Below are 10,470 nucleotides of genomic sequence, written 5' to 3' on the forward strand. Positions count from 1 at the left end.
CTACGCTCCAAAAGATAAATACCGCTCCTTTTCTTCTGAATGCTCCCATATATGTAAACAGTCGATTATAACCACATATGGGGTGTTACCGTACTCGGGAGAAATTACTTTACAAATGTTGGGGTGCTTTTTCTTCTCTATTCCTTGTAAAAATGAAAAATGTGTATCTAAAACTACATCTTGTTGGAAAAAAAAAATATTTTGCATTTTCATGGCTTAATTCTAATTAATTCAGCAAAAAACCTTTGGGATCAAAATTTTCACTATACCCCTAGATGATTCCTCAGGGGGTGCAGTTTCCCAAATGGTGTCACTTTTGGGGTGTTTCCACTGTACTAGTACTACAGGGGCTCAGCAAATATGACATGACACCCAGAAACCATTCCAAAATCCAAATGGTGCTCCTTCCATTCTGAGCCCTACCGTGTGTCCAAACAGATGTTTGTGACCACATGTGGGGTATTATTTTACTCGGGAGAAGTTGCTTTACAAATGTTGTGGTGCTTTTTCTCCTTCAGTCCTTGTGGAAATGAAAAAAAAATACCTAAACCTACATTTTCTTTGAAAAAATGTAGATTTTCATTTTTACGGCCTAGTTACAATAAGTTCTGTAAAAAACCTGTGGGGTAAAACTGCTCACTCTACCCCTAGATAATTCCCTCATGGGGTGTAGTTTCCAAAATGGGGTCACTTGTTGGGGGTTTCCACTGTTTTGTCCCCTCAGGAGCTTTGCAAATGCGACATGGCCTCCGCAAACCATTCCTGCTAAATTTGAGTTCCAAAAGCCAAATGGCGCACTTTCCCTTCTCAGCCTCGCCGTGTGTCCAAACAGCCGTTTATTACCACATGTGGGGTATTGTTTTACTCGGGAGAAATTTCTTTACAAATTTTATGGTGCTTTTTCTCCTTTAGTCCTTGTGGAAATGAAAAAAAATTAGCTAAACCTACATTTTATTTGAAAAAATGTAGATTTTCATTTTCACAGCCTACTTGCAAAAATTTCTGCAAAAAACCTGTGGGGTCAAAATGCTCACTATACCCTAGATAATTTCCTCAAAGGGTATAGTTTCCAAAATGGGGTCACTTGTTGGGGGTTTCCACTGTTTTGTCACCTCTGGGGCTTTGCAAATGCGACATGGCCTCCGCAAACCATTCCTGCTAAATTTGAGCTCCAAGAGCCAAATGGCGCTCTTTCCCTTCTAAGCCCTGCCGTGTGTCCAAACAACTGTTTATTACCACATGTGGGGTATTGTTTTACTCGGGAGAAATTGCTCTACAAATGTTGTGGTGCTTTTTCTACTTTAGTTCTCTTGGAAATGAAAAAAAATTAGCTAAACCTACATTTTATTTGAAAAAATGTAGATTATCATTTTCATGACCTAGTTCCAAAAATTTTTGCAAAAAAACTGGCCGGTCAAAATGCTTGCTACACCCCTAGATAAATTCCTCGAGGGGTATAGTTTCCAAAATGGGGTCACTTGTTGGGGGTTTCCACTGTTTTGTCCCCTCAGGAGCTTTGCAAATGTGACATGGCCTCCGCAAACCATTTCTGCTAAATTTGAGCTCCAAGAGCCAAATGGCGCACTTTCCATTCTAAGCCCTGCCGTGTGTCCAAACAACCGTTTATTACCACATGTGGGGTACTGTTTTACTCGGGAGAAATTGCTCTACAAATGCTGTGGTGCTTTTTCTACTTTAGTTCTTTTGGAAATGAAAAAAAATTAGCTAAACCTACATTTTATTTGAAAAAATGTAGATTTTCATTTTCATGGCCTAGTTCCAAAAATTTTTGCAAAAAAACTGGCCGGTCAAAATGCTTGCTACACCCCTAGATAAATTCTTCGAGGGGTGTAGTTTCCCAAATGGGGTCACTTTTGGGGGGTTTCCACTGTTTTAGTTCCACTAGACCTGTTCAAAGCTGACATGGTGCCTAAAATATATTCTAATAAAAAGGAGGCCCAAAATCCACTAGGTGCTCCTTTGCTTCTGAGGCCGGTGCTTCAGTCCAGTAGCACTCTATGGCCACATGTGGGATATTTCCTAAAACTGCAGAACCTGGGCAATAAATATTGAGTTGCATTTCTTGGGTAAAACCTTCTGTGGTACAAAAAAAATGGATTCAAAATGAATTTCTGGAAAAAAATAATGAACTTTGTAAATTTCACCTCTACTTTGCCTTAGTTCCTGCGCAATGTCTAAAGGGTTAAGAAACTTTCTAAATGCTGTTTTGAATACTTTGAGGGGTGCAGTTTTTAAAATGGGGTGACTTATTGGCGGTTTCTAATATCTAAGGACCTCAAAGCCACTTCAGAACTGAACTGGCCCCTGTAAAAATAGCATTTTGAAATTTTCTTGAAAATGTGAGAAATTGCTGCTAAAGTTCTAAGCCTTGTAACGTCCTAGAAAAATAAAATGATGATCAAAAAACGATGCCAATCTAAAGTAGACATATGGGGGATGTTAGTTAGCAACATTTTTGTGTGGTATAACTGCCTGTCTTACAAGCAGATGCATTTAAATTGAGAAAAATGTTAATTTTTGCAATTTTTCGCTAAATTTTGGTGTTTTTCACAATAAATACTGAATGTATCGGGCAAATTTTGCCAGTAACATAAAGTCCAATGTGTCACGAGAAAACAATCTCAGAATCGCTTGGATAGGTAAAAGCATTCCGGAGTTATTACCACATAAATTGAAACATGTCAGATTTGAAAAATGAGGCTCTGTCAGGAAGGTCAAAAGTGGCCAAAGAGGGAAGGGGTTAAGGGACCCTCTATCTCTCTTTTTTATGTATGTTTTATTATGATCTATTGTTTTAGACAATTAATTATATATATATTTTTTCTCAAAAAAGTATTGCGCCTGGATGGTGTCTCTTTTTTACAGTGGATCCCACCAGGTTCCCACTGTTTTTATCTACCTGCTCTTACTGAAGATGTCCTCAAAACTGGCTTAATGAGATGGTAGATCGGAGAGTGACTGAGGAAGTGGAGGCAAAAAAGGGCGGACCTGTTGCAGGCAGCGGCTAAGGCATCTTGGCCCCCATTGGGGGACCTCTCCAGAACTCCAGTGAAGGACCTGGGCGTGTAGACGAAGCCAAGGCAGACCCAGCAGAACCGGGTTGATGGCTTTAGGCAGGACGAGGAAGTTGATCTGTTCTGAGTGAAGGACTCCGATTTGTAACGTAAGTGGTTTCATGATAGCCACAATAGGATCGGGCAATGGTAGTCCATTTACAGAAGCAACAGCAAGGGATCTCTCCAGAAGAACTGTGGGTAGATGTAGTCGGTCTTCTAAATCCTGCTGGATGAAATCTGCAGCTGCCCTGGAGTCAAAATAGGCAGAGGAGAAGTGTGATGTCTCTCCCGAGATGATGGTCACAGGAATAGATAATTTGGAAGAGGTTTTGATGTTTGGCATCATCCCACCTAGAGTTGCCTCTCTAGGAGCTGGAGTTTCCCGGCTTTTGTGGACATTGGCGCACGAAAGGGCCTTTAAGGCCGCAATACAAACACAGACCTGAAGAGCGTCAGCGCTGTTTCTCCTGCTCGGACAACTTGACTCTGTCTACCTGCATTGGTTCCTCAGGTAGAGCAACAAGAAGGGGCAGTAGTGGTCTCTGGAACGAGGGTGCTAATCTGTGAAAACGTCTCTCCACTGAACCTCCTCATCGCGTTCCTGGATCCTCATGTTGACCCGGGTAGCCAACAGGATATGGGTATCCAAGGTAGGTGGGAGGTCGCGGGCTGCCAGCTTGTCCATGGTGTGTGAGGACAGTCCATGCCATAGGTCGCCACCAATGCTTCATTGTTCCATGCCAACTCTGCTGCCAGGGTACGGAAGGAGATGGCATACTCTCCTGCTGTGGACCCCCTTGATTGAGGGTTAGCAGAGTGGCTGCTGCTAAGGATGTTCGACCCGGCTTCTTGAACACGTCACAAAAAGTCTGTAAGAACAGGGCTAAGTCCGAAAATTTGGGCCCCTGTCATTCCAGGATGGGGTTCGCCCATGCGAGGACTTGCCAGCGAGGAGGGAAATAATGAACGCTACCTTGGCCTCATCAGAGGAGAAATGGTGAGCACGCAGTCATAGCGAGGAAAAAGAGGCAGTGCAACTGCGGATCCGGAAAACAGACAGTAGGAGTATTAGACAGTGGAACGGCAGCAGTCTCTGGGGAAGGAACAGGGAGTTGATCCAGTCGGGCGATGATGGAGTTTACAGCCACGAGGAGTTGATCCTGACGTGCATATAGATACAATATAGTATACTATTGGGGTCCACCCCTTAGTAATTGCTGACGTGCATATAGGTCACGCATATCCGTCTGTATGACCTGAACTGTGGTCTTAGGCTGGCCAGCGGGTTCCATGGCCTGAGCGTACTGTCACAATCTAGGGAACATATGTAGCTGACTTTAACTTGACTAATAACGCATTAAATACACAGTGGAAAGATCCCTTATCTTGGCCTTTTCAATTATTTTTGTGTGATATCATGCTGCAACAAGTTATCAGAGTCAAGTTAAAGATGGCTACATCCGTATGTGGACCCACTAGGCCGTGGGCTCCGGCTCAGATAGGGCTAGGTGTGGCAGGTTGCGCCAGACGAAGCGGATGGCAGCAGGAATGGTAGATGACACACAGACGTGGCATATCCAGCCGGCGGTACCACACGACTCTGATAAAAGGCAGGCACAGTTAGGAAACAGCAAGGGATACAGGAAATAGGATGCAGGGAACGGGACTCTGGGATCAAGCAGGAAAAGGGACCCTTTGCAATACAAACATGGGAAAAGTACAAACAACGCTCAAGCAAGGAGTGGAAGGGCAGAGACCTTTTTATAATCCAGGGTGCACTGGGGTAGGATTGAAAACTTTTAGGAAGTGCGCACGCTGGCCCTTTAAGGCACTCCTCGCACACTCCAGGAAGGGAAGGCCGCGCCAGCCGTGGTCTCTGGGGAGGTGGCCAGGAAGTTGCGGTCGCGGCCGTTCATCACAGGGTGAGCGACAGAGGTCCGCAGTCATAACACTGAGATTTTTTTTGGTGTTGTATATATGTACTGAGCAGTGGCGTAACTACCGCCATAGCAGCTGTAGCGGCTGCTACGGGGCCCGCGGCATGAGGGGGCCCGTGTCGCCCGCCGGCACGGGCCCCCACCATGGCCGGAGGCTCCGCTGGCAGCCGCTATGGCTGCTACAGCGGGACGCCACTGAACACTACCGCAGAGCAGGGAGGTATCTCCCCGCTCTGCCATTAACTGGTTCCCGACCGCTGGCTGTATTTTTACGGCCAGCGGTCAGGGTCCTTAAAACCCGAGCCATAGACTTTTTACGACTCCGGTTTTAACTTACTGCCCGCGCGATCGGGCTGCTGAATGTCGGGTCTCCGGCTGTCAGTGACTGCCGGGGACCCTGAGGAGAGGATAGAAGCAGCTTTCGCTGCCAGCGATCACACATGTATCCCCTATCCTGTGGATAGGGGATACATGTATTTTGTAGGACACACTGTAGGTCGCATTTTTTTGGGAGGGGGACGCTGTATGGTGTTCCCTACAGGGGGGGGGAACGCTGTATGGCGTTCCCTACAGGGGGGCTGTATGGCGTTCCCTACAGGGGGGGCTATATGGCGTTCCCTACAGGGGGGGGCTCTATGGAGTTCTCTACAGGGGGGGGATGTATGGCGATCCCTACAGGGGGGGGCTGTATGGCGTTCTCTACAGGGGGGGGCTGTATGGCGTTCTCTACAGGGGGGGCTGTATGGCGTTCTCTGCAGGGGGAATGTATGGCGTTCTCTACAGGAGGGCTGTATGGCGTTCTCTATAGGGAGGGCTGTATGGCGTTAGCACTGTCCAATAAATATAAAGTAAACAGAAGAAAATACGGTCCAGCAATCCTCATGACAATGTGATGACTTTATTAGAAAAACATTTTATAAACCACACGGCATGTTGAAGTGATGATACAAGACTGCTTACGCGCTTCGAAAGCCAACTACATTCTTCGCAAATGTACGCCATCTCCTCCAAACAGTCAATTACATCAGAAGTCCAGTTCCTTGTGCTGCATGACTCGTGGACGCCCTATCCGTGGCGATATCCGTGCCCTTTCCACTGCTTCTCACTTGAGTCCTATAGGCACAAAAAACATTCTGCAAGTATCCATTGTCATCCGTGCCTGCAGATTCTGCTTTAATGATGCAACTCACTCAAATCCTTGTCTATTTCATCGTTTACTGATGCCTCTTTTAGATGCGACAGATGTATTTTTTTTATACTTACCAGCCTGCTTCACAGGCACTATCCCTTTTTATTGGCACCTGATCAATAAGGGGGTCCTGCTCCACCACCATAACACTGCAATACTAAACAAAATCTTCCATAGACATCCCAAAAACTAGACAAGCCTTTCCTCCCTTATGTTTCCCAACATTTCCTGGGACAAGTGTGTGTAGGTAGAAATCAACAAACATGTTTCCTGGCCCCAAACTTTACCCCCTCTTTCCAGTAAAGGATTGGCTTTCGGTATCACGCCTCCTCGCTTTTACCTTTTTACTTTATCCTGCGTAAACATTTTTTTCAGCATCTTAAACGTCTTGCCCATTAGCCCATCTATCCCCAACATCAGACCACTTATTATCATCTGACAGATCAGAATCAGACTCAACCAGCTACTGTTGCCTTCTTCTGCTTCTCTTTACATCCAGATGCGCTGCTCCTGTAATTCCAAACATTGTGCCAGTACCCCGTGTTCTAAACATTTTGGCAACCCCAAGGTGTCCCTCTCCCATGTTGAGATTATGAGGCCCTACTGGGATATTGCTGCCTTCATCGACCCTGGAAACCTGCGCAAGGATCCTGGCACTTGGCCCATCATCGTGCCATGTTCCCTCAAATTTTTGCTAGAATGATACCATTGAGGATACCTGCCTTGCTTCCTTGATGCCATTTGCTCCAAACAATTCAGTACACCCCAAGTCCAGGTCCTTGTGCTGCATGACTTGTGGGGGCTCTATACGTGGCAATAACCTGGCACCTTCCATTGCTTTCCGCTTGAGTGCTGTAAATATAAAAACATTCTGCCAGTGTCCATTATCACCTATGCCTGCAGATTATGACTGTGTAATGAAACTCACTTAAGTCCTTGTCTATTTCATCCAGGCCTTGACACATCGCAAATGTTCTTGGCAGACCAAAGCTGTCTAAAATCCCCCTACACTCCCTCACCCAATTACCTTACACCTACGTTCAGTCTCAAACCGAGCCATGTGGCCAGCATTTTGGACAAAGATACCCCTAACTTACATTATGCCTATTCCTACCAACTATCCAAGGTTCCCCACTGCTACGCCTTTCTTGGCATTTTGCCCGCTCATTACTTTTTCAATGTACAGAGCTACTGGTGGATACTGTATATAGTAACTAATGATGGACATACCGCATATAGATGAAATATTACTTCAGAGAGTCCCCCTGGCAGCAGGCAGCCGATCTCAAGAAATTCTGGAACAAAAAGTATAAACTGTGAAGATATTATGACGTGCGCTTAGTATGGTTCATCATATCAACAAATATATGTTCAGCCTATTGAAAACATCAGGGAGATTGTTCCCACAGTCTTGTCATGTGTCTCTATAGGAACATTCTGGATGACATCACATTATAGAATTTCTATAGGTTATTTGCTATAATACTTACATATATACAGTGGATCTCCTAGCATGTCGGCTGTCACTGGTGCCACATATTCAGATGTTATAAATGTCTGTAAAATACATAATGGGTTTAATGCACATACATAAAATAACCCCATATCTATAATGAATAATAATATATTTACTTTCACACATTTCATTTTCTATCACAGGGCGAGTCCAATGCCCCTCTGCCACACAAATAACACCAGCAGTATAATGGCACATAATAGTTGGAGGACCCTGGTATAGATTTTATATCAGGGACCAGGAGCTTATTGTTATTCTTCTATATAATCTTATCCTTAATGGAAAACTTCTAATTTGTCTTTTGTGGAGTCTTTTGGACTGGAGTAGAGAGAGTAGAAAATGGTAAATTGGATTTCTGGATTCAACATACAAAATAATTATTAAAGGGGTTTTCTGACAGTTTCATAAACCTTAGTCTAAGCCGCATATGGCTAAAAATAACAAATTGTCCCTACTCATTTTTTAAATTCCCTGTGGCTCCTGCTCTGGTGGTTCTGTTGTCTTTAGTTGCTAGGCCACAGCGGTCATGTCCGTGTGGATGGCATGTCACGTGGCAGCTATTGTGTCACATCCAGGGCCAGCCTTAGGTTTATTGGTGACATGTGCAGTATCTGTGACGTCCTCCCCCTTATGATGCACCATGTAGTGTCCAAATAATGTAATCATACAGTGCCCAAATAACATCACCCAGTCAATAAACTAGGGATTGTATCTTTCTGTTTTTTTATATTATAGGTTTGGGCCCTAAATGCCGGATCGGCAGTGTAAGTTGAGGGTGCCCAGGCCATCTATGGTGGTAGTGCCCTCTTCAGTATTGACCAGTAATACACACTATGTGATCATTTAGAGATGCAGTTAATAAAATACACTGACCTTGGACTCTCCTACTGAATACATCCGACTGAATGTAGAACGTTATGTGATGTGAGGTGGAGGGCTCTGCTTAATCTTTGATCTGCCCTCCTGGGACGTGTGGTTATCATTAACTCTTATGAGGAATTAATTCTAGGAGAAAGAAAGACAATGTATTAGGACAAATCTCAATCAATGGCAACATTTCTATCTAGAACAGAGTCCAGTCCCCAACCAGTGTAAAATTACCAAAGGGGTAAATAGGATGACCGGCTGGGGTCCAGGGATTTGGGGTGGCCCACAGCACTGGGGCTCCATACGCCCCTGAAATCGGACAAACAATAACGGCGCAGGGAGGAAGCGAAATGTCTGACCCGGTTGGTCGTCTATTAGGTGAGTATAATTTTTATTTTATAGGAGCAAAGGGGGCACTATTAATATGGGGGATAAAAGGACTGAGCCGGGGCTTAGAAAAGGGGGCTTCATTACTGTGGGGCCATTAAAAAGGAGCATTCTGACCCAGGACATACAAAAAGTGTCATTCTAACTGTGGAGGGTATTGGTGGATACTGCATATAGCAACTAATAAGAGACGCACCTTGCATAGATGAAATATTGCTTCAGAGAGTCCCCCTGGCAGCAGGCAGCCGATCTTAAGGTGTTCTGGAAAAAACAATAATTGTGTAGTTTTATTTCTCCAGACAGACGTGTGCTCAGTATAGACCACCCAACGATGAAGGAAATGTACATTAGGACTCATGTACACAGCAACTTCATGTGGACGGACCTGTATGGTGGCGCACAGACTGCAGTACTGGTAATGTAGACACTCTGTGTGCGCTGTGTGCTCCCCCATAAGCCAAATGTGTATTAGGAAATTACATAAATAACAAGTCCCTTATATATTACTAATACCATAATATCTTCTTTATGGAGCATTTCTATAATAATAATAATATAAAGCTGCAGCAAAATTCCCAGCGTTTACTTTTGCTACATGTGGATGAGTTTTTGAGACTGTAACTATTCACCTGTAACACTTGTGAATTTTGCCGCGCAGCAAATCTGCAGCGTCTGAATTCAGCTTTATGGCGTAGAATATAGTACTCAAATACTGCAATCATACAGTGCCCAAATAACACTGCCAGACAAGTATTGTCTGCCACACTGTAATGTAATCCATTATCAAGGAATTGTATCTGCATCCTGAGCAGTGCCCTTTACTTTTTTTACATGAAGAGTGGGATTGAGTGTTCAAGCAATGGGTGCCCCAGACATCAAGACCAGTGGCGCCCCATTCATTAGTGACAGGTGATGCACCCAGTGTAACCGCACAGGTCGCACACCCCTAAGACAGGCCCTGGATGAACAACATTGGGGAATTTGTTCCCACAGTCTTGTCATGTGTCTCTATAGGAACATTCTGGATGACATCAGATTATAGAATTTCTATAGGTTGTCATTTGCTATAATACTTACATATATACAGTGTATGTCCTAGCATGTCGGCTGTCACTGGTGCCACATATTCAGATGTCATAAATGTCTGTAAAATACATAATGGAATAAACATAAAATAACCCCATATCTAGAATGAATAATAATATATTTACTTTCACATCTTTCATTTTCTATCACAGGACGAGTCAGACATTGAAAACATTTTGTAATGTTAGTGTAAACCCAGGGAACATAACTATAGGGGTGAAGAGGTTGCAGTCACACCCAGGCCCAGGTGTCCATGACTGACATTAGGGGGGGGTCACAATGTGGGCAATTTACAAATGCCAATCCCCAATGCCCCCTTCTCCTAGAGGAATCCCGATTTTCGCTGCTAGAAACGCGATGTCAGTGAGAGAAGCACCAAGGCGGAAAGGCAGCTGCTGAGTTGCCCGGCCG

General features: G+C 44.4%; 1 long non-coding RNA gene across 1 annotated transcript; it reads right to left on the minus strand.

Annotated features, from left to right (window-relative positions):
- Positions 1-7,722: 7,722 nt before the first annotated feature.
- On the minus strand, positions 7,723-10,129 carry LOC142740541 (uncharacterized). Its single transcript, XR_012880760.1, has 4 exons — positions 10,051-10,129; positions 9,170-9,234; positions 8,593-8,724; positions 7,723-7,760 (listed from the first exon to the last, which is right to left on the minus strand). It is a non-coding gene; the product is annotated as an uncharacterized LOC142740541 (long non-coding RNA).
- Positions 10,130-10,470: the final 341 nt, after the last annotated feature.

The sequence above is a fragment of the Rhinoderma darwinii genome, chromosome 2 (assembly GCF_050947455.1).
Source record: "Rhinoderma darwinii isolate aRhiDar2 chromosome 2, aRhiDar2.hap1, whole genome shotgun sequence".
Classification (NCBI taxonomy): domain Eukaryota; kingdom Metazoa; phylum Chordata; class Amphibia; order Anura; family Rhinodermatidae; genus Rhinoderma; species Rhinoderma darwinii.